The sequence below is a fragment of the Triturus cristatus genome, chromosome 12, assembly GCF_964204655.1.
Source record: "Triturus cristatus chromosome 12, aTriCri1.1, whole genome shotgun sequence".
NCBI classification, from domain to species: domain Eukaryota; kingdom Metazoa; phylum Chordata; class Amphibia; order Caudata; family Salamandridae; genus Triturus; species Triturus cristatus.
The window spans coordinates 292,249,867-292,271,045 of record NC_140595.1 but is presented as its reverse complement, the minus strand read 5'-3'; the positions used below and the strand labels follow the sequence as shown (position 1 = coordinate 292,271,045).

Sequence of the window (21,179 nt, the reverse complement as noted above, 5' to 3'; positions counted from 1 at the left end):
TATCTTCTCTATCTTACATATGCCGAGGATACTGTTGTTGGTGCGCAAACAGAAAATGCTTTGTACAAATTACTCTTTGCGGAGTGTTGTAAAAAAATAAATACTCAAGGCAAATTCCTCTAAGTGGAAGGTGTTAGCGAGAAATGGTAAAATCATAGAAGGGCGCTTGGGCTACATCGATTTGAGCTTGGTTGTGATGAGGAATTCAGTTACTTGGTCTTCCGCTTTACTAACAGTGTAAGATCTCATCCTCAAATTAAGAAAAGCACAGCACACGATCAACCTGATCAGCTGATTCCTCCTCCTTCTAACTTTAAGCTTGTGCAGGGTCCTTTGTTGGCCCCTGTAGAGCTGTTTAGGGTAAATACCCTGGCGAGCATGCAGTGTGGTGCAGAATTTGTGAGGCCACTAAAACCCAAAGAAGCTCACAAATGTTCATTTGTGAGCTGCTTTGGGTTTTAGTTCCTCACAATTCAGGCTTTTTTTTAGGAAGTTGTTAATAGTACTTGAATCAATCCCAATTGACAGGCTAAGAAACTAAGGTTGAGAAATGTGTTGCCTATGGAGGTGAGTAAACCTGTTATGTTCTGTGCAAATTCTTCCATCAATATAAACCAAAATACTCTAAAAGGTTTGCTACAATTGTATGCACCAAGTAACTGTTGAAGGATCTAAAAGCTAGACTTTGGAAGAAAGCTAATAGTGACCTTTTTAATCCATCAACGGTAGCTTATGTGGGCCTTGTTATATGGTCATAAGATCACAGCCAACATGAGGCCTACATAGACTTAGTGCTGTCCCCATATAAAAGATCTCCTCATCCTCAGTTTCGTCTAGGCACCTTGTTTCTTGTGTACTTTACCAACTACTTAGCAAGAGGGTCATTCTAAGTTTTACCATTTTGTTCCCTTCTGTTTGTGAGGTGAAATGCAATTTTCATTTCTCCTGCCTCTTAGCTTCATCGTTGAGGAAACATTGTTATTGTTGGAAGACGGTATTCATTCAAAAAAAGAAAGCCTTGTTTTTAAAAACCCACTAAGAATAAAAAATCATTATTGTGCTGCAAATGTTATGTTGCTGGCCTGGGAAAAAAGGAAATCATGGGTATATGTATGCTGTAAAATTACCTAGCATTGAAACTGTATGTCCAGTGTAGAGGGGGGAATGATATCTACAAAGGGATTTTCCCTGATTTAAGAATATCTGAGAACTGGCTTAAGTCTCCTATTTTCAGTCCCTTTTAATTCAGAGAGAACCATCTGTAAGTCAGGAAAGACAGTCATATGGCTGTCTTTAGCCAGGACAAAACCCTTCTTAAATCAGCCCCTCATATCTATCTTAATGAAACAGTCTCAAGTATGTCTTTCATGACTCTGCTGCTTTATCTCTACCAATAAAAATAGCAAATACAGCAATATTGTTGTGCAACTGGTAAACTCCTTTACTAAAGCACAGAATACCTCTCAACCAATGGCAATACCAATTTCTGCTGGAGCGCCACAGCCCCTTTTAGGGTTTATCGTAATAAGGCTTAGTCATCAATAAGTGCAAAAAATGGCTTTCATTACAACACCAAACCTAAAAAGAAACCAGCGCAATGATATGGTACAGAATATTGAGTCTTTAATATAATGATACAATAATACCGTAGCCAAAATATTGCACGCCAAAATATCGTCACAAAAAGTTTAACTATTTAAGTAAAAGTGTACTATATTGAACTGCACATCTATAAATCTTTGTTATGTGTATATATATATATATATATTCACTGAAAAAAACATAGGTTTCACACATGTTATAGTTAGCTGGACATTTTACTGATAAAAAACCAATGAAATTCCCCCGTTATAGTTAGTGCAGGCAACTATAACTCACGCGACCGCAATCCACTGCTGATGCTAATACTGTATTTAGACACTTATTTGCCCATGTCTTCTTCCATTAAATTTTAGCTATACATATATTACAAATATTTTTTTTTCATAAAGACACATATGTCATCAGCAGAGGATTGCGGTCGCGTGAGTTATAGTTGCCTGCACTAACTATAACGGGGGAATTTCATTGGTTTTTTATCAGTAAAATGTCCAGCTAACTATAACATGTGTGAAACCTATGTTTTTTTCAGTGAATTTGCAAGGTTTTTTAAATGCTAATTCCTAACTATAACGTGTGTGAAACCTATGGTTTTTTCAGTGAATTTGTACGGTTTTTAAAATGCTAAGCTACTTTACGCCATTCGTGGCGTGCGCGCCCACTTAACGCAGTTCGTTCCGTGCGCGCATGGTGCGCTTCGCACCGCGCGCCCACTTTACGCAGTTAGTGCCGTGCACGCACGGTGGGCACGCGGTGCGCTACGCGCACCGCGTGCCCACGTTACGCTGGATGGGCCATGTACGCACGATGCGCTTCGCGCACCGTGCGCACATGGAGGACATATTATGCGCTTCGTTGTGAAAGGTAATCTTTTACATTTTCATTGACAATATATGCTAATTTATTTTTTTTAAATTATTTTTACCGTACGCGTACGGTAAGCGTAATCGGCGATTTTTCAAAAAAATATAAAATTGACTTTTTGGCCTTGGGGTTTCTTTGGGGACCCCTTCATCAAGTCTAGGTGGTTAGGAGCTGTCTAAACAGCCCCTTTACATGTTTTTTGCCTTTGTTTTTCCTCCCCCCCTCAGAGTGCGAGAGAGAAAATGGCGGCCGCCGCTTCCTGGTTTCGACCGATTCGAATGTTTACTAAGATCTAACAGCCAATCAGAATCGCGCTCGCGCACGTCACCGTACGCGTACGGTAAGCTTACCGTAAGCGCACGGTAAGCGCACCGTAAGCTGCCACAGATATATATATTGATTTAAATGCTATTTTCTCAGGAACTACTGAACAGATTTACACCAGACCTACAAAAGGCACTTCCTTGACCTGAGGACTACCTCTCTGCCAAATTTCAAGTAACTCTGTTCAGCCGTTCGGGCTGTAGCTGTGTCTAAAGGTCCTATAGAAAAATGCATGGGAAAAACGCGTTTTGGGACCCCCCTTTTTTCTCAGCCCCCGCTTGACGAATCCCCCCGAGACTTTCAGGGTAGGAGCGGAGCGTAGCGCCCCACCTATTTTGAAAATTTCGCGAGGATTCGTCGACCGGCGCCAAAGTTATTCCAAATAGAATGTTGCGGTTTTCCTATGGAAACAGGGTCCTAACTATAACTACCTACTGGCGACCGCCAGTAGGTAATATATATATATATAGACTTTACAAAACATATATTTTACCTGTCACAACGATGCTCATCATATGTTTCCTCCATGTGTGCACGGTGCGCGAAGCGCATCGTGCGTTCAGGGCCCATCTAGCGTAACGTGGACACGCGGTGCGCGAAGCGCACCGTGCGCGCACGGAACGAACTGCGTTAAGTGGGCGCGCACGCCACAAATGGCGTAAAGTAACTTAGCATTTAAAAAACCGTACAAATTCACTGAAAAAACCATAGGTTTCACACACGTTATAGTTAGGAATTAGCATTTAAAAAACCTTGCAAATTCACTGAAAAAACCATAGGTTTCACACGTTATAGTTAGCTGGACATTTTACTGATAAAAAACCAATGAAATTCCCCCGTTATAGTTACTGTAGGCAACTATAACTCACGCGACCGTAATCCTCTGCTGATGACATATGTGTCTTTATGAAAAAAAAATATTTGTAATATATGTATAGCTAAAATTTAATGGAAGAAGACATGGGCAAATAAGTGTCTAAATACAGTATTAGCATCAGCAGAGGATTGCGGTCGCGTGAGTTATAGTTGCCTACAGTAACTATAACGGGGGAATTTCATTGGTTTTTTATCAGTAAAATGTCCAGCTAACTATAACATGTGTGAAACCTATGGTTTTTTCAGTGAATATAAAATATATATATTCTTTTTCCAAGGTGTGTAGTTGTGGATTTAAGACTTTTAAAACTGTACTTGCTTACATTTACCTTCTTAGTATTTTGGTGGTCAATATTTTTTCTATGATATTATGGATGCATGATAATAAAAACTCGACATTGCGAGACACAAGCGCTGCAAACAGGTACCAAACAATACCAAAAGTATACTTTATTTTATGTGGCACAACTGACCCAGTTAGAATATGTTTTTATTGGGGAGATAGAGAAGAGGGCACAAACACCTGAAATTATAAAGTTCAATAGCAATGTGTTTTTATTTTAATTTAGCCAAGACCTATTAGATATGCCTTCTTATTTGTTTGTGTAATGTAGAACATGGGAGTAAGGAGGGATCCAGAAATCAGGGTTATGTTTAAATCATTCATGAATCAGATTGCTTCAGGAAGGGAGAGATGGTCCTTACCATACCCCCTTCTTAGGTTTTACACTTGAAGGTGGGAAAAACAATGAGAGGATAATAGAAGAAAAAGAAGCAATGCTGCATGTAGGGTGGATAATAGAATAAAAAGAAGCAGTGCTGCATGTAGGGTGGATAATAGAAGAAAAAGAAGCAATGCTGCATGTAGGGTGGCCGAAATGGATGGGGTAAGAAGCTGCTGCAGACCCTTGGCAACCTGGAAAGTTCCAAGAGGAGCTGTGGTCAGAATATTAGAGACTATAGCATGAAAACATTGTGCATTTCCACTCACGGTCATAGATACCTACACAATAGTGTATATATATCACTTTAGGGAATTCACAAACATTCCCAGCAGTACACCTGGAAGGTTGCACCAGTCATATATTTCCAGGCTTACTACTAGGAATGTCAGGTGACATCTACTGTTTCCCCGGTGCTGACTTGTATGGAGGATACAGATCAGCACTGAGGAAATACAGTCCGGTGTGCAGATGCACTTTTTCTTTTTTCTTTTATTTCCTCCACAGGGTAACATGTTCCCCATGGAGAACCCACTGACCCTAAATCTCAACAACGTTTCCGGGTGTTCCAAATGCATACAAATGAAAACCAGTTATCTCTGTCACCTCTTGAACTTTGGGTAAGAAGATCCCTCAATGTAAAGTCCCTTCCTTTGGTGTTTGTAAAAGGAGTCCACAATGTGAAACCCCTTCCTTTTAGATTTTATCATAGAGCTCACAATATAATACCCCTTCCTATTGTAGTTGTCACGTTCACAATGTAAAACGCCTTCCTCCCCTTCCTCTTGCATTTGTCAGAGAGTTCACAATGTAAAACCCCGTCCTATATCAATTTTCAGAGTTGACAATGTAACAACACTCTTTATTTTTCTTGAGAGAGCGTTCACAATGAAAAACTCTTTCCTATTGCATCCGTCAGAGAAGTCATAATATAAAACCCCTTCCTGTTGTATTTGTCAGAGTTCACAATGGAAAACCTCTTCCTATTGTATTTGTGAGAATGTTCACAATGCAAAACCCTCTCATTTGCATTTTTCAGAGTCCGCAACGTAAAACCCCTTCCTTTCGCACTTGTAGTACGTTCTCAATGTAAAACCCCTCCCTATTACATTTGTCACATAATTTATATTGTAAACCCCTTCCCTATGCGTTTGTTTGAGGGTTCACAATGTAAAACCTCTTCTTGTTGCATTTTTCAGAGGACACAATGTAAAACCCCTTCCTCTTGCATTTGCCAGAGAATTAACACTGTAAAACTCATTCTTGTTGTATTTGTCAGAGAGTTCACAAGATTAATACCCTTCCTATTGCATTTAGTAGTGAGTTCACAATGTGAAACTTCTTCTGCGTTATATTTGTCACAGATTTCAGAATGTCAAAGCCCTTACTAATGTATTGCCCACTGGGATGCACCATGCAAAGCCCCTTTCATGTACTTGACGTGCAGTCTGCTAGCACAATGTCTTAATCAGGTATGAGTATTGGAACCACTATTTATGTTGACAAAAGCAGCTATTGTCCAATCAAATACTTGTAGAGCGGAAGTCCAGCAGGTGGGCGGAGCAAAAGCCCCACTCCCAGTATTGCTTCTTAAAGCTCTTTGTGTAGGGATCACATAAGCTCTGGCAGTCAGCTGCGCTGTCAATCCAAACCTGAAAAGGAAGGACATTTGAATGACAGTAGAATTAAGGTCAACTAGCATGAGTGGGGAGCAATGGGTGTGTATGTGAGCTGTGTGAGTGAAAAATAGAACTAAACACTGAGGGAAAGAGAAAGACTAGGTGGAAGGAAAGGAAGGAGGAGAGAAAGCTAAACTGAGAACATGAAAAAGAGTAGCATGACTGCAAACTTTGATGGTAGCACAGGCTAAAATTCTACCTACAATCACCTATGGTAGTGAAGCTTTGCGAGGGAGAGATGGCAATCTTTTGGATAAAACACTTGTAAAAGCATACAGAACTATGTTCAGCCTCCCGAACTATACCTCTCCGGCGCAGCTTAGACTGGAGTTTGGCCTGTTAAAGCAAACTTGGGCCAGATATGAAGCATACATTAACTGCTGTAATAAAATCAGAACATCAACCCCTAATTCATTAAACCACCTTCTGTGGCAAGATCTCCAACAGAGGGAGAATTTGCCTGCAAGAATGTATCTTCAGGAGGCACTGGCAAACGGATGTATGACGTTACAACGCATGCTTTTACACCGCATGCCGTTACAACGCATTTTTTACACCGCAAGATCTGTTACAACGCCAGCCTTTACAACGCATGCTTTTACAACGACGTACACTAGATGGAGTGCTGACATTAGAAATGTATAATTTACTATTCTAACTCCAGTCCACGTTGCAGTAGGGAAGGTGTTTGGATAGTAAAACTACACTATTTCTAATGTTAGCGCGCCATCTAGTGCATTTCGTTGTAATAGCATGCGTTGTAATGGCATGCGTTGTAACAGATTTCGCGTTGTAATAGTTTCGTTGTAATGGTAGTGCGGTGTAAAAGTTGCGTTGTAAAGGTTGTTCACCCTGGCAAACACAGGCTTTTCACCTTTATGGAATACACAGTGCCACCACTCAACTCTGAAGAAATTAATCTGGAAGTCGCTGAAAAAACAGTCACTGGTGGAGGACAAAGCAGATTTTTCAGCTAGAGCGCACGCCTGGATGACTCTGAATTCTTATATAATCCTAGCCCCGCAACAATATTTAAACCTGGGCTATCTAAAAGCACAGAAATTAAAATTCCTAAAGCTAAGACTCAGAGTGATACCATGCACGCAGCATCTTCCCCCATGGAAAAGGGTGCAGACTTTTACAGTATACAGTTTGTGCAAAAATGGCCAGGGCGACATCATCCATACCGTTTGTTCTTGCTCGGGGATGCTTCAGGAAAGGAGGCAACTGCAAAAAAAAAAAAACGAATCAAAGGGGAATTTGGACAAGGAGGCAAGCAGTTTTGGCCTGCTTCGATCCAGTATCACCACAATTGAACTCCAGACTAGTCAGATTTCTTAAAGCAGCAAGGGCAAAAATGCCAAATTGTCACTAAAGCTTTTTTGGGAAGGAGCCATTGGATAATCAATTTTAATTTCTCAGTGGGAGTAACAATCACTGCACTGACTGGGTCACTCATAGTCGTTGCTCTCGTACATTTAATTGGTATTTTTTTTTTACTTGTAAGTAACGGACGTGTTATATAGTTTAATTATGAACTTTTATCATTGGGAATTAATCTTTTATATATGGTTTTATTTCTTGCATGCATTGCAATGGTTTTAAGTAACTCTGTAAAATTAATAAACTGAAACTGAGTGGCGGAGTTGATGTCCCAATAAATAATAAAAATGGAATGGGAAAACGAGGAGATTAAAATATGAATAAAAAGGAAGTAATGCATAAGAAAGAGAAGTGTGAAGAGGGAAACAGTAATGCAGATAGAGAAAGAGGAATAATCAGATAGAGATGTTGGACATAAAACGGTAAAGGGAAAAGAAAAAAGTGAGAATAGATGAAGGGAGAAAGCTGGTGAAAACAACTGGCAAGAGTGAGAAAAGAAAAAGGACGAGAGTCAGTGGAAGAAAGACAGGGTGAAACAAGATTGGAAGGAGGTCAGGGGAGAAATCGTAGCTTAATAATGTATACCTTTATGAAAGAGAAAAGAAATGAAGATGGGGAAATGGAATAAAAAGTACAAGAGTAGAGAAGGGAACTTGTGAATGGTAAAGACAGAGGAGCAGTGAGACTAAGGTAGGGGGAGTGGGAAGAGGAAGGCAGATGGGAGACTGCAGTGATGTTGAAGCTACTCGATGTGAGGCAAAGAGTGCAGCCCATGATGAAGGACCCTAAGGGAGCACATGCATGAGCTTAGATGGGTATTGACAATACTCCATTGCGTGTTCGCAGGAGTCCCGCTACGTTCTTGCAAGGTTTCAACTGAGCCACCTAAAGGTGCTGCGTAGGTTTCTGCCTGGGCTCACTGGCATGCCTGCATGTGTTCACTGATCAGCTGAAAGGAGCTCCAGGAACGTCGTGAGCTACCGCCAGACGTGAATAGGCCGCCTGCAGGAGTTGAATGCCGTTGTTTCACAAATCATTGCATGCCTGCAGGAGTTCTATGGGGTGTATATACGGGAACATACTTGGGGTGCCTGCAGGATCTCAGAAGGGTCCCAACAGGAGTGCTGTTGGTGGCCTGCAGTAGATCAGTTTGATCTTCACGGAAGCTCATTGGCTGCTGGTAGGATATAACGGAGGGCTTCATCTAACTGGGAACAACTGCTGTTCTTGCAGATCCTCACAGAAGTTTCCCACTACTACAAGGGGCTACTAAAGCTGCACCTCTTCTTTGTTCATTATTTCTTGAGATTTACACAGCAGAAAATCTTTTTAAAAAAACGTGCAAAGTTGAGTGTCAATGGACTGCTCAGCTTTGCACACTTCTCATTTCAGCATGGCAATGGGATTCATTTGACATTTGATAGGGTTAATTCATTAAATGGGTTCAGACATTGTATAACGAGCCACGTGTCATTATCTTTTTTACGCAACACAATTCTGAGGCATTTGGATCCGGCACAGCTCCAGGCTGTGCTACCCTTACCAGCTTCAATGAACGCTTTATACTTGGAAGGGTCCTTAGCATTGCTATGATAGAAGCACTTGCTCCAGAGTAGGGGCCTAAGCTGACAAAACATGGCCTCTACTAGCCAGGGCCACGCTGTTCAATCACACATGAAATGCCTTGTTCGCAAACACGTTTGGGGGTTTCACTTATCTTATCACTATAGATGGAGGTTTGATATATAACAAAATGGCAGACTCTTTCTCCCTGAGGGGTGGGGAGCGGCACTCTCAATTATGTGACGCAGTAAATATGTATACCTTTTCTGGGCTCTACTGCTTTATATGCCAGCCTTTGGAGATTACAATTGGACGTATCAACAATTATATATTGGCCCAAAAAAAAGCAAATAGCGCTACAGTTTCTGAAACCTCCTCGTATGTGCTGTTTGACTCCTGGACAGTTCTAAGTAATAGACTAATGTTGATTCTGGTTGTATCCCATCTCACTAATTTTGAGAGGGGGGTGGCCTAAGACCCCTCAACACTTCAACCACTCTTTTTTAGAAATATATGTTACACTTACCTTATTTCTTGCTAAACGATGTATAATTTCCTTTGACCGCGCAGTGTTGCGGAAGCCATATATGTGGGGTGTGCCGTTGATAACACTGGACAGTACATTTGAAACGTCAATCTTCAATATATTTCTTGATCCTAACAGTTGGCTTTGAGTATATAATTTGGCAGTCCCCAAATCTTTTAGAGAATTCAACTTCATAACTTTAATTTGAGTCTGCTTTGAATTGAAACGTTTGTATAGTAATCATCCAAGGAGCCTCTGTCATCTGGAACAACCTTGCACTTTTTTTTTTTCTCAGAGCTTTATATAGCGCAAACTTGACCTGGAGGTATCAGAGTGCTTTACATGAGCACCAGCTGCGTTAATCAAGGACATACTCATTTTTGTTAGGCACAGGTAGATTAAGTGATTTGCCCAGAATCACAGGATGTTGAGCGTCTTTGCCAAGGCTCGAACCCGGTTCCCCAGATTTGAGGCCAACTGCCCTAGCCATAAGGCCACATCCTCTCCCCCTTCCATCCATACTTCACGATAGGGAGGTTTTCATTAGTTACGAAGGATTAATTTGCCAAAAAAGGAACTGTCATTTCCAGTGTATTCTTCAGGAGGTTCCCCTGGCTCACCCCACCCAAGTTTACTGTTGACCGCCAAACGACCCTCTAAGTTTCTTGTGTGTAACATGGTACACATAAAATAAACAAGTTTAAACTTCCTGGGACTCCTAAACAACAGTCAATGTAGGGGTAATGGTGGAAACTAGATAGGAGTTACACGTGCTCCAACAAGTAGTTGAAAGGATCAGATTAGGGGCTCTGCTGGTCTGTCCATTGGTCACTTTATTTTCGAGTACCTGGGTGGGCTCACCTGGAAGAGAGTAGAGGTTGTTCCAGGTTCAGTGCATAATTTGTGAAGGTGGTCGGCACGCTCATTTTTGGGAAACCAATACTTTTTTTTTTTAACATCATTTTACACTGACCCAGAGCAAGAGAGAGAAAGGCAGAAAATGGAGAAAAGATGAGGAAGAGAAAGGTAAAAAATCAGTTAATAAGACGTTAAGGCAGGTTTGAAAATGGACCAGCGAGAGCCAGGAAAAGAGAAAGGAAGTGTAGTGTGATGGAGGACAGAGGCAGAAGGTCGAATCAAGACTAGGCAGCATTGGTATTCTGCAGCCTTGGCATTCAGCAGTGCAGGCAGGATGCTCCCGTGAAAAAACGTTGAGCTCCTGCACCTAATTTTTTTAAAATGTTATTACATATTTTTTATTTTTACTAATCACGCACTGTTTGGGTTGATGAAATATAAAGGAGCAACCCCACATAGTGCAACCCATTGGATGAGAAACTTTTTTTTTTTTAAACTCTGCTTTATCTACCTCAGACCACACATGCTTACCAGAGGACAATATATATGAATATTGGACAGGAGAGCAGTGGGTAATCCACAGTCCTTCTCGGCAGAAGCATATGCCTAGCTCACTAATGACACAGACTCTGCACGGCGATGTCAAGCGGCTCTGGGGCCATGAAGACAATCCAGGTGTCCCGGGATACCATGTTGACAGAGACGAGGTTGTACTTCGGGGAGAATTCGACCTTTTCACTTTTCATGCTCACTGCAGGAGCAGTTTGAGCGACTTCAACTTAGATCATGTAATGAAACTAGGCATCCTCCAGGACTTTCCCTGCCCCCTCCCCCTTGCAAGATGCTGGTAGTTAGTATATCCCACGCTCCTGGAATGTCATCATGACGACATGCGTATTGCGCCTATTGTGACGTGTCTCTCCCTAGTAGAAAAGCCAGGTTGCGTGCGAACGGCAGCGCCGGAGAGCAGAACAGCCAGGGTGGACCGCTGCCTGTTGCTGCATCTTGGGACATCAAGCGTCTGGAGAATCCAGGAAAGTTCTGGTCCCTGAAGTGAAGAGCGCAGGTGTTCGGGGCACGCGGAGCAAAGGTGAGACAAGAGACCGAATAAAATACTGAAAACCGAACTGAGAACCAAACCGAAAACTGCCCCTCAAAAACCCCAGCCCAACTTTAAGTCTCCATTAAACACGTGTTCCAACCCTTTCTAAATTACAATGATATCTCCCTTAATATAACACCCACAAACAATTTTACATTACCTTCAATAATAGTGCCGACCCCATAATCCAAACATCATCCATTCTTAATCCTTCACGCTCCAACCCCTCCTCTCATTTCCCAAAACTCCCTTTCTTAACTCCTCTCCTCACTCTTTAACCCACTGTTCCAGTTCCATCCTTATCTCCCAGACTCGTCTTCATAACCTCCTTGCATCTTTCCAGATCCCTGTTCCTGCCACCCCCTTTATTTTTTTTTCCTGGTGCCTTTCTTTTTCTCCCTCTTTTTCTCCCATTCTCCCCCCTTCCTTCCACAATACCTTCTCTTTCGCCTAGCCCTTCACTTTCCTTTATATTACTTACATTTATATTTCACTCTGCTTCCCTTGTTTTCCCTTCTGTGCCTTCTAGTCTTTCCTCTCCACTACAGTCTTTCCTATCCCCTCATTTCCCATGCACCACCTACTTCTAGCCCCTTCCAAACTTTTTCACCCCCTTTCAGTGCCTTCTCCTCCCCCCCTGTTGCCTTTGCTTCCATACCCCATCTTTGTATAACCTTTCACCCTAAGATCCCACCTCTGTTGTCCTTCCACCTCGGTTCCCATGATGCCTCCTTCCCCTCCCTTTCAATCCTTACTCTCCACTATAATTTCCGTCCTTTCTTCCATCTACCCTATACCCCTCTCCTATCACCACCCCTCTACCATCACCCATTCAGTTTCCTTGATCCAAAATCTGCTGTCAACACACTCCCTAACTTCTGTGCCCTCCATCTATCCCTTCCTCTTACTGTCCTCCCTCTACTTCCTTCTTTTTCTCAGTCATCTTTTTTTATTCCCATTTTAACTTCCTCTAACCGGTTATTTCCTCCCTCCGTTGTCCTCCACTCCGCCTCACTTCCCATTCAAACTCCTGTACTTTCCTTCCATCACTTTAATTCTTCGTCCCTTACTGCCTGTCCTTTTCCCCTCGCACACATTTCATTCAAGAACAATAAGACTCCTTTCCCCCTCACCATCTCTACGTCCTTCCCCTCACTGCCATTCTGTTTCCTGTTTAATTCTGTCCCTCTTCCACACCTCTTCTTCCCCCATCAGCCATCACTCCCCATCTCCCGTCCATCATTTTCATGCACCATCTTTCCCTATGTTATTTCCTCTCTTGTTGAGCATCTCCATACCCCTCCCTTTTCTCGTCCCCCACTATGCTTGCTAATTCCATTCCCCACCCTTTAATCATTCTCATACCCTCTTCTTTTCCCTTCAGCTTCAGCCTAAACCCTCTATTCTCATGCATCCCACTGCCATTCCCCTCCACACTTTCATCCTCATCTTACCCACTTCAATCAATAAATGAATGGTTTATAAAGCGCAACAAATCTACCGTGAGGGTCTCACTTCACTCCACCACCTAACATTTTCCTTCCCTTTCCTTTCTTTTGAATCACATTGTCAACATTTTTCTTTGCTACTCTTTTTTTCTTATTTCTACATGCCATTCTCACCTTTACCCTCCCTACTTAGTCATCACCTTCAATGCATTCTCCCTTACATCTCCTTGTCCATGGCCTCTTCCAAACCTGTCCCTTCCCCTTTTCTCATTTCTCATCCATTTCTCTCCCTTTTTCTCCTAGTTCCTCATCTGAAGATGCTTTATTTCCCTAACCCCTCCTTCCTCACTTGCACATATCCCCCTCCGACCCCACTCGTTTACCTCCATCTTCCCTTTCCCTGCCCCAAATATCCTGTCAACACCCACCCTACCTTCCACCACCCCCCCCCACTTTATCCCTTCATCTTATTTCCCTTCTGTTCCCTCTTCTTCCATCTTTTTCTGACCCATTTTCCACTGAATTCCTGTGAGGAAATGCGGTTTATTATTTGGTGTGGTTGTGCGACCTCACTGTTTAATAAACTCACAAACCTGTCTTGGGTCCAGTCAGGCTTGTTTGGAAAACCTTAGCTCAATCCTGGGTAGCTATGGCTTCAAGCAGTCAGGCTTTAACAACGGAACAAGTGCAGATCATTTAGAAGTACCAAAACAATCCAATAAGAAAGAAGCGTGACACAAAGAAAATCCAATCTGACACTGGTTCATAAAAATATATCGTATTTTTATCAATTTTAGACACCAAAATGAACAAAATCCATCAGAGGGTTTTGGAGATATGAATTTTTAAGTAAATTGTAAATCGCTGCTTTTCACTCAAAATGCAAAGAAGCATTGGCAACTGTTGCAGTTAGCGGTTACCTTGAAAACATTTGGAAAGTTGTGTTTTGCTATTCCAGCCCACATTCAGAGATCAACTCCAGCAAGAGAAAGTCAAGAGGGGCAATAAGGCACAGCAGGACAGTTACCTTGCAGTCAAAGCATTTTTCAGTCCAATTCCAGGCTCTATGGGCAAACCACCATAGACATCAATGAAGTGGTCCTGATGCAAGAGATAGAGGATGCTGAAGATGCTGATTCGGTTTTCCTGGAGCCACCACTCAGTCCACGAACACTGTTGGATGGCTTTGGCCACAGGGGTCGATGTCACTCAAAGTCCAGGTGAATTCCAGCCAAAACCAATTGCCACTGGTCTACTGGTCTCCAGTCACAGTGAAAAAAGAGGCTCCCTTTAACTGCGGCTAGTGTCTGTGTTGAGTGACTAAACTATACTTTAATTACCCTCCCAGGTCCAACAGATTTGGTTAAAATTTTGAGTGTCCGGGTTCAGTCTCCGGGGCTGGGCTTTGGTGGTCAGCAGTGATCAAGCAATTGTGACTACCAACCTGCCAAGGTGACTTCTACAGCTTTTGTGGCCCTGGAGAGGCAACAGTCAAGTCAAGTCAGAGGAACTTGTCAAGCGCACATATCACCGTAGGGTCTCATGTCGCTAGCAAAAGTCTCCGTGGAGACTTACAATCAGATTAGCTAGTTATGGATGGTCGAACAACCAGGTTTTTATTTTTTTGCAGAAATACTTATGGTCTGTGATGGAGAGGAGATGAGGTGGCAGTTTGTTCCAGAATGCAGGTGCGAGAAAGGAGAAAGATCGACCGCCGCTTCTGGCAGTGCGGATTCTGCGAGCGGTAAGAAGACATTTGGAGCTGGACCTAAGCGTCCTGCTTGGTTGGTACCAGCCAAGGTTCTTAGCCAGATAACTTGGCCCAGTTCCATACATATTCCTATGAACAAGACAAAGGATTTTAAAGCGGCATCACTTTTTAATCAGGAGCCAATTGAGGGTCTTCAGACTGGGCACTGATGGTGCTCTAGCTGGAAGGTTTAACACCAGTCTAGCCGCTGTGTTTTGCAAAAATTGCAGCTTGGAGTAGAGCTCCTTGTTTATGAAAGCTAACAGGGCATTACCATAGTCAATGCGGCTCATTATGAATCCCTGTACCAGCGGTTTCCTGGATTCAATAGGAATCCAGTGAAAAATGTTTCGTAATTTATGCAAAATGCCATAACAAATGCTGATTATGTGACTTATATGGCCTTTCATAGACAGCTTATTGTCAATGATCACTCCGAGATTTCATACCACGGATTTGGGTGATGGACACGGGCCCAACTTCTGTGGCCACCAGTCACTGGACCAGTGTTTCTCCGCCTTACCAAAGAGGATGACCTCTGTTTTACTACTGTTTAGTTGTAGCTGATTGGTACACATCCAATTGTCAATATGGGTTATGCAGTTTTTAAAACGAACCTTAGTGTCAGAGGGGTCAGGGCCAAGGTAATCCGTAGCTGCGTATCATCAGCATATGACACCACTTCAAAACCGTAGGACCTGATTACCCTGGCCAAAGGTGTCACATACAGGTTAAAAAGCATAGGACTCAGGATAGAACCCTGAGGAACTCCTATGCCTACAGACCGAATACAAGAGGCCATGGTGCCGACTTGTACTGTGGTCGTCCGATCCATTAGATAATTTCTGAACCGGTCCAAGGCCTTGCCCATGACACCCACCTCCCAGAGCCGCTGTTCTAAAATGCTGTGGGAGATGGTGTCAAAGGCGGCCAACAGGTCTAACAGAACGAGCATGGCTGACTGCCTGTTGTCTAAGGCGAGTCTGATGTTGTCTACAACCTCCACCAAGGAGGTTTCGATACTGTGTGATGCCCTGAACCCTGACTGTGATGGATCAAGGAGTCCATGACTCTCCAAGTGGATGGTAAGCTGTTTATTGATCAAGGATTTGAGTACCTTTCCACAATACGGGAGCAATGAGATAGGCCGATAGTTACTAGGTTCTTTTGAATCGGCAGAGTGTTTTTTTTAGGATGGGCTTAAACTGTGTTGCTTTCCATCCAGCTGGGATCTTTGCTTGGGCTAGTGACATATTGAATAAGTCTGTTAGTTTATCTGTAAGCACAGGGCCAATAGTTGGAAAGAAGCAAGGAGAGAAAGGATCAATTGGAGATCCTGATTTGACCTTTGCCAGAGCGGTTGAGACCTCATCTAAGGTAAATCTAGTGAATTCTAGTAAAAGGGGGGTAGTGGGATCCGGATTGGTGGCTGAATTATTATCAAGATATTTTGTATCGTGGACTTGAAAGTATCTATGGATGGATTTGATCTTTTCGTCGAATGTTGATAATGTGTCAACCCATTCTTGCCATTGTATATTAATGTTCTGAATAGAAGCGGGAGTAGTAAACTTGTTTAATATTTTATAAAGCTCCTTATTGGAGTTGGTGGCTTTATTGATCCTGTCAATGAAATACAGCTTTTTTGGTGTGTCTGATGCTGTCTTAATAGCCTTAATGAATCTGCTTACATTTTTGACGATCTTCTATGGTCTTAGTTTTTCTCCATCTATGCTCAGCATTCCTACGGGACATTTTTGCAGCTTTCAAGGCTTCTGTGAACCATGGTGAGTTTCTGGGTCTAACCTTCACCTTTGACAAAGGTGCTACGGTGTTCAAGGCCAATGAGATTGCATCCTCAACGGCCATTACCACATGATCAATGTTTTCAATGTGTGCTAGTGGTGGGGGGTTAAAATGAGCTGAAAAAGTAGCTAGCGTATCTTTAGGCCTTGGCCTTCTCCATGTTAGTTCATTGTTGGGCAAAGATTTTTTGGTGTCTATTAATAGAGAGTATTTTAACAACTTATGATCCGACCAGAGCAGAGGGATGGGGGATTCCACTCCTACATTAATTGAGTTGGTGAACAAAAAATCGAGAGTATGGCCAGCTAAATGCGTGGGTCCCACCACCATCTGGACTAGTCCCAGTTTGTTCACATTTGTCACCAGTTGGCTGGTGTCAGGGTCAGATAACAACTCTGTGTGATAGTTAAAATCACCAATTAGGAAAAAGTTATCTGAGGCTAATACATGCGGTGCATTCGTCTCCAGTAGGTGGTTGTTAGACCAGGCACCATTTGCGTGGGTCTCCCTTCCATTCTTTTACTGTTGCCTCCTATGTTTTTGCTGGTCTATGTGCTTTGGGCACTTTGCCTCTGCTATTCAGTGCCAAAGTGCAAGTGCTCCCTATTGTAAAGTGTTGTATTGGATTAGTGACTCCATAATTGGCTTATTTGATTTACTTGTCAGACCCTAATACAGTGCACCATGTGTGCCCAGGGCCTGTAAATCAAATGCTGCTGGTGAGCTTGCATCACTGATTGTGCCACCCACAGAAACAGCCTGTAAAATGTGACTCAGGCCTGCCATTGCAGAGCCTGTGTGCAGTCTGGGACTGCCATGTCGACTTGTCAAGTGCACACACTCTCCCGTCCCTAAACCTTCCCTTTTCTACATATTAGTCACCCCTAACGTAGGCCCAAGGGCAGGGTGCATTGAATGTAAAAGGACATGCCCTGATGTGCGTGGCATGTCCTGATAGTGAATTACAGCCACATTCGTTTTTCACTATTGCAAGGCTATCTGTTCCTGAAGGCCAGAATGGGCAGTTTGATTATAACATCTTATAATCCTAACTGACCCTAGGAACAAGATAGGAAAATAAAGTTTAGTATGCCTGAACTCAGAATATTAAAATACATCTTTTATTGTGGGTGATTTTTACATTCTGTGTTTGAAAATACCACTTTTAGAAAGTAGGTATTTTCTTGCCTAACCAGCCAGCATTCCTCTGCTAGGTTTGTGTATTCCATGTCTGGTTTGTGAGTGACAGGGGGCTGGAGATGGCCTTGGCTCCAGCAGTCTGATGGGTCATAGCTTGGCTGATTAGGACCTGCATTGAATAGAGAGTAGGGGGAGGAGATTTCCTTTCACTGACCTGCGCCTTCATAGAATAGAGAGTAGGGGGAGGAGTTTTCCTTTCAGCTACCTGGGCCAGGTCTGCTTTCAACAATGCTGTCTCCACCTCCTGCCAGGAAGCTGCACCAGGGAGGACAGAACTGGTTTTGGCTGGGCACAGACACTCTCTGCCTTCAGAGAACAAAGTATTTGGCAGTATAAATATTGGGACCCAGACCCCAGAACTTTAGATCACTTCTGGGAATCAAGACAAACCCTTTGCCACGGAGAAGAACCGGAGAAGCTGAAGGAAGATTACTGCCCCTGTGCTGTTGCTGTTTGGGGTTGGCCTGCAGTGGTTACTTTATTGTCAAGGAAAGGAGAAAAGGAACTTTGTGTGAACTTTTACTATCTTGAGGAAGCTCTCCAAGGGCTTGAAGTTGAGCTTGCCTCCTATCCTGAAGTCTCAGGGACACAAAGACTTCACCACCAGCTCCCCCTGAATTTCCTTGCTGGGAATTCTACCTGCAGTGAGGTACATGCTGTTATTTTGGGTCCTCTGGAGACTGTGTGTCGCTGGGAGCTGGAAGCGCGACGCAACAAGAAAGAAGCGGGTCGCCGCCGCAGCAGTTGCCATTGCATCGCCAAAGAAGCATGTCGCAGACGCAGCTGTTCGCCGCCGCATCACCGACGAAGCGTGTCGCATCACCGGAGAAGCGTATTGCCACCACAGAGGTTGCCATCGCATCACTGGAGAAGCGTGTCGCAGGGCCTGTCGCGGCTCAAGAGTCTACCGAGTTCGCCGCGCGGCCGTCCACGTTGTCGCATCGCATCGAAGATGCCATTTTGTAGCATCGCACCGGATCATCGCATCGCATGGAGGCGCCATCTTGTCGCATTGTAACCGGAACTCAGTAAGAAACCGACGCATCACCTCCTCTCCGGTAAGGAACCGACTCATCACCTCCCCTGCACTGCAGTAAGGAACCGGCTCATCAACTCCCCTGAAGCAAGGAACCGACGCATCACCTTCCCTGCAACCCTTTTATTTGTTTTGAGTGACGCATCCAAGGTACTTTGAGAGTAAAATGTCGCTTTTACCATCAACATTGAACTAAGCTATTTCTAACATCTGAAAGTCATATTTTTATTACTGTATTGTGGATTATTGTTGTTTGGTCTTGTGTTAAGTCTAGTAAAGATTACTTATTTTTTCTAAACTGGTGTGGTGTCCATTTGCAGTGTTTTCACTATATTACTGTATGTGTTCACAAATGCTTTACACACTGCCTCTGAGATAAGCCTGTCTGCCCGTGCCATGCTACCAAGGGGGTGAGCAGGGATAATTTTAGGAGTGTATCTCCCTTACCCTGACTAGAAGCAAGGGCCCCTACCTGGTCAAATGTACCTACCTCTGCCAACTAGAGACCCCCATTTCTAACAGTGGTTTACGAAATTGGTTTTCTGGTGGGGAGGCCAATACAATAGGGCACCTCTCCAGGTTCTTTTCGATTCAGTGTCAATTTTAAAAATTAACATTTCGGACGTTTCTGTGGTTGAGGTGTCTAATGTAGTGATGCCTAATACCTCCCTGGTTGCTATCACAATCCCGCCTCCTTTGTTTGTTTCTCTATCTAATCTATTTAGATGATATTCTGCAGGAAATGCGGTTGCCACATCAGGGAAAGCATGTTCATGGAGCCAAGATTCAGTAATAAAACAGATGTCTGGTTTTTCTAGGTCTAAGAGGCTCCATATTTCCCAATGAGTGCTTCGAAATCGACCGGGTATTAAAATAAAGCCCTTTTAGTTGCTTAAGGGTCTCAATGGTATTGCTAGCATTGTTTACTTGAGATGTAGGGAGCGGAATAGACCTATTAAGAGTAGTGTCTGTAACTAAGTTTGAAACAGTAGTGTATGCCGGGGAATTTAAGAGACCCTCGGGTGCACAGGTTGTTGATGGTTTTAATAGTTTAAGTTCCTGGCTTGGGTAGCGGAGCATTGCCAGATCAGGGCAGAGCAGGGCTTAAGTACCAGTCACATATAACAAAATATTTCGAAAACGGGCAGGGGTTGTGGCGGCTGGCAGCGAACAGGCACGGACGGGCGCAGACAGGCTTGCCTTTGGCGCGCCGCCGGCGCGTCCGCTGCGCGCGTCCGCACTCCTTCCTGCCTTAAGTAGGTAGGAGGAGAGGAGGTAGGACTACCGACTAGTGCGCTGACTTGGCATCCGGTGGAGTACCGGAAGTAGTGAAAGGCAAAGCGCGTCCTACCGCACAATCGGCACCAGCCATGACAGAATGGGGACAGATTGCCAGTCAAGAGAAGAGATCAGGTAAAATACTTTATGTGCAGTCACTAATACCACTGATAGGAATGCAGTTAACTGAATCATGGAATTCAGCTCTTCTGTCCGGGCTCGGATATCACTTTTCCTTGAGCAGGGCACCACAGGAACTGTCCCTTCTTTGCTAGCTCAGGAGCAGCACATGCAAGCCAGTCTTTAGTGCAGCCTCGCTTTACCAGGTGTAGGAAACAGCAGGGCAGCCCTTCATCTGTCTTCTATTGAGTACAGATGTCATCTGAGATCTGGTTGCCAGGGGTGCCACTTTTAATGCTCACAATTTGCCCTCAAGGGATGTGCTGACTAATACCCAATGGGCTTCCAGGTCCCCTTCCGTCTGATATAGACTTTCCTGCAAATTGTGGCATCAAGCTTTTACATGATGCTAAGTTCTTACCACTCCCAAAATGGCAGAACCCTTCTCTTGGGGTTTGGAGCTTGGTAGCCCACCCTAGAAGTGTGGCTAACTGAGAGGTACATAACCACTGGAAAACTAGTTTCCCCCTCTGTCCCCGATGCCAACCTGTCTACTAGAACAAAAGAGAAGCCTCTCTCATTTGTGCCCACCACTTGCCCTTCAAAGGTGGCTTCCCCTTTGAAGCTCATCTTTTGGGCTCATTCCCTGTGTGGATTCCTGCCATGTAGAGTTAACACTTCTTCCAATGGCAGGGCTCTGTTGTGTCCTTTTCTGGAGTCATTCATGTATCTCCCCAGGAAGACAAAAGGCTCTCTTGTGACCTGCATCTACACATGTCAACTGGGAAACTTGGGCAGCATGGCACTTTCTAAAGTTGCCTTTTACGCAAAAGTTACATTAAATTCAACCTGGACATCAAGTTGCGTTTAATGTAATGATTCTTTTGATACTTTGAAGTACCAACTTTAGTGGTACCATTCAGGAGTTAGCACAGTTGAGTTGTCAGTGTATAACTCTGTACTTCCGAATGGAGCTACGATTCTCTCCACAGTAAAAACAACAATTTGGAGTTTTTACAATTAGGGCAGCCACAACTACATGTCC

General features: G+C 43.5%; 1 protein-coding gene across 1 annotated transcript in view; it reads left to right on the top strand.

The window, feature by feature from the left end:
* The window catches only part of CNGB1 (cyclic nucleotide gated channel subunit beta 1), a 958,531-nt gene that overhangs the window by 267,354 nt on the left and 669,998 nt on the right, over positions 1 to 21,179 (top strand). The gene's annotated exons all lie outside the window — the stretch shown is intronic.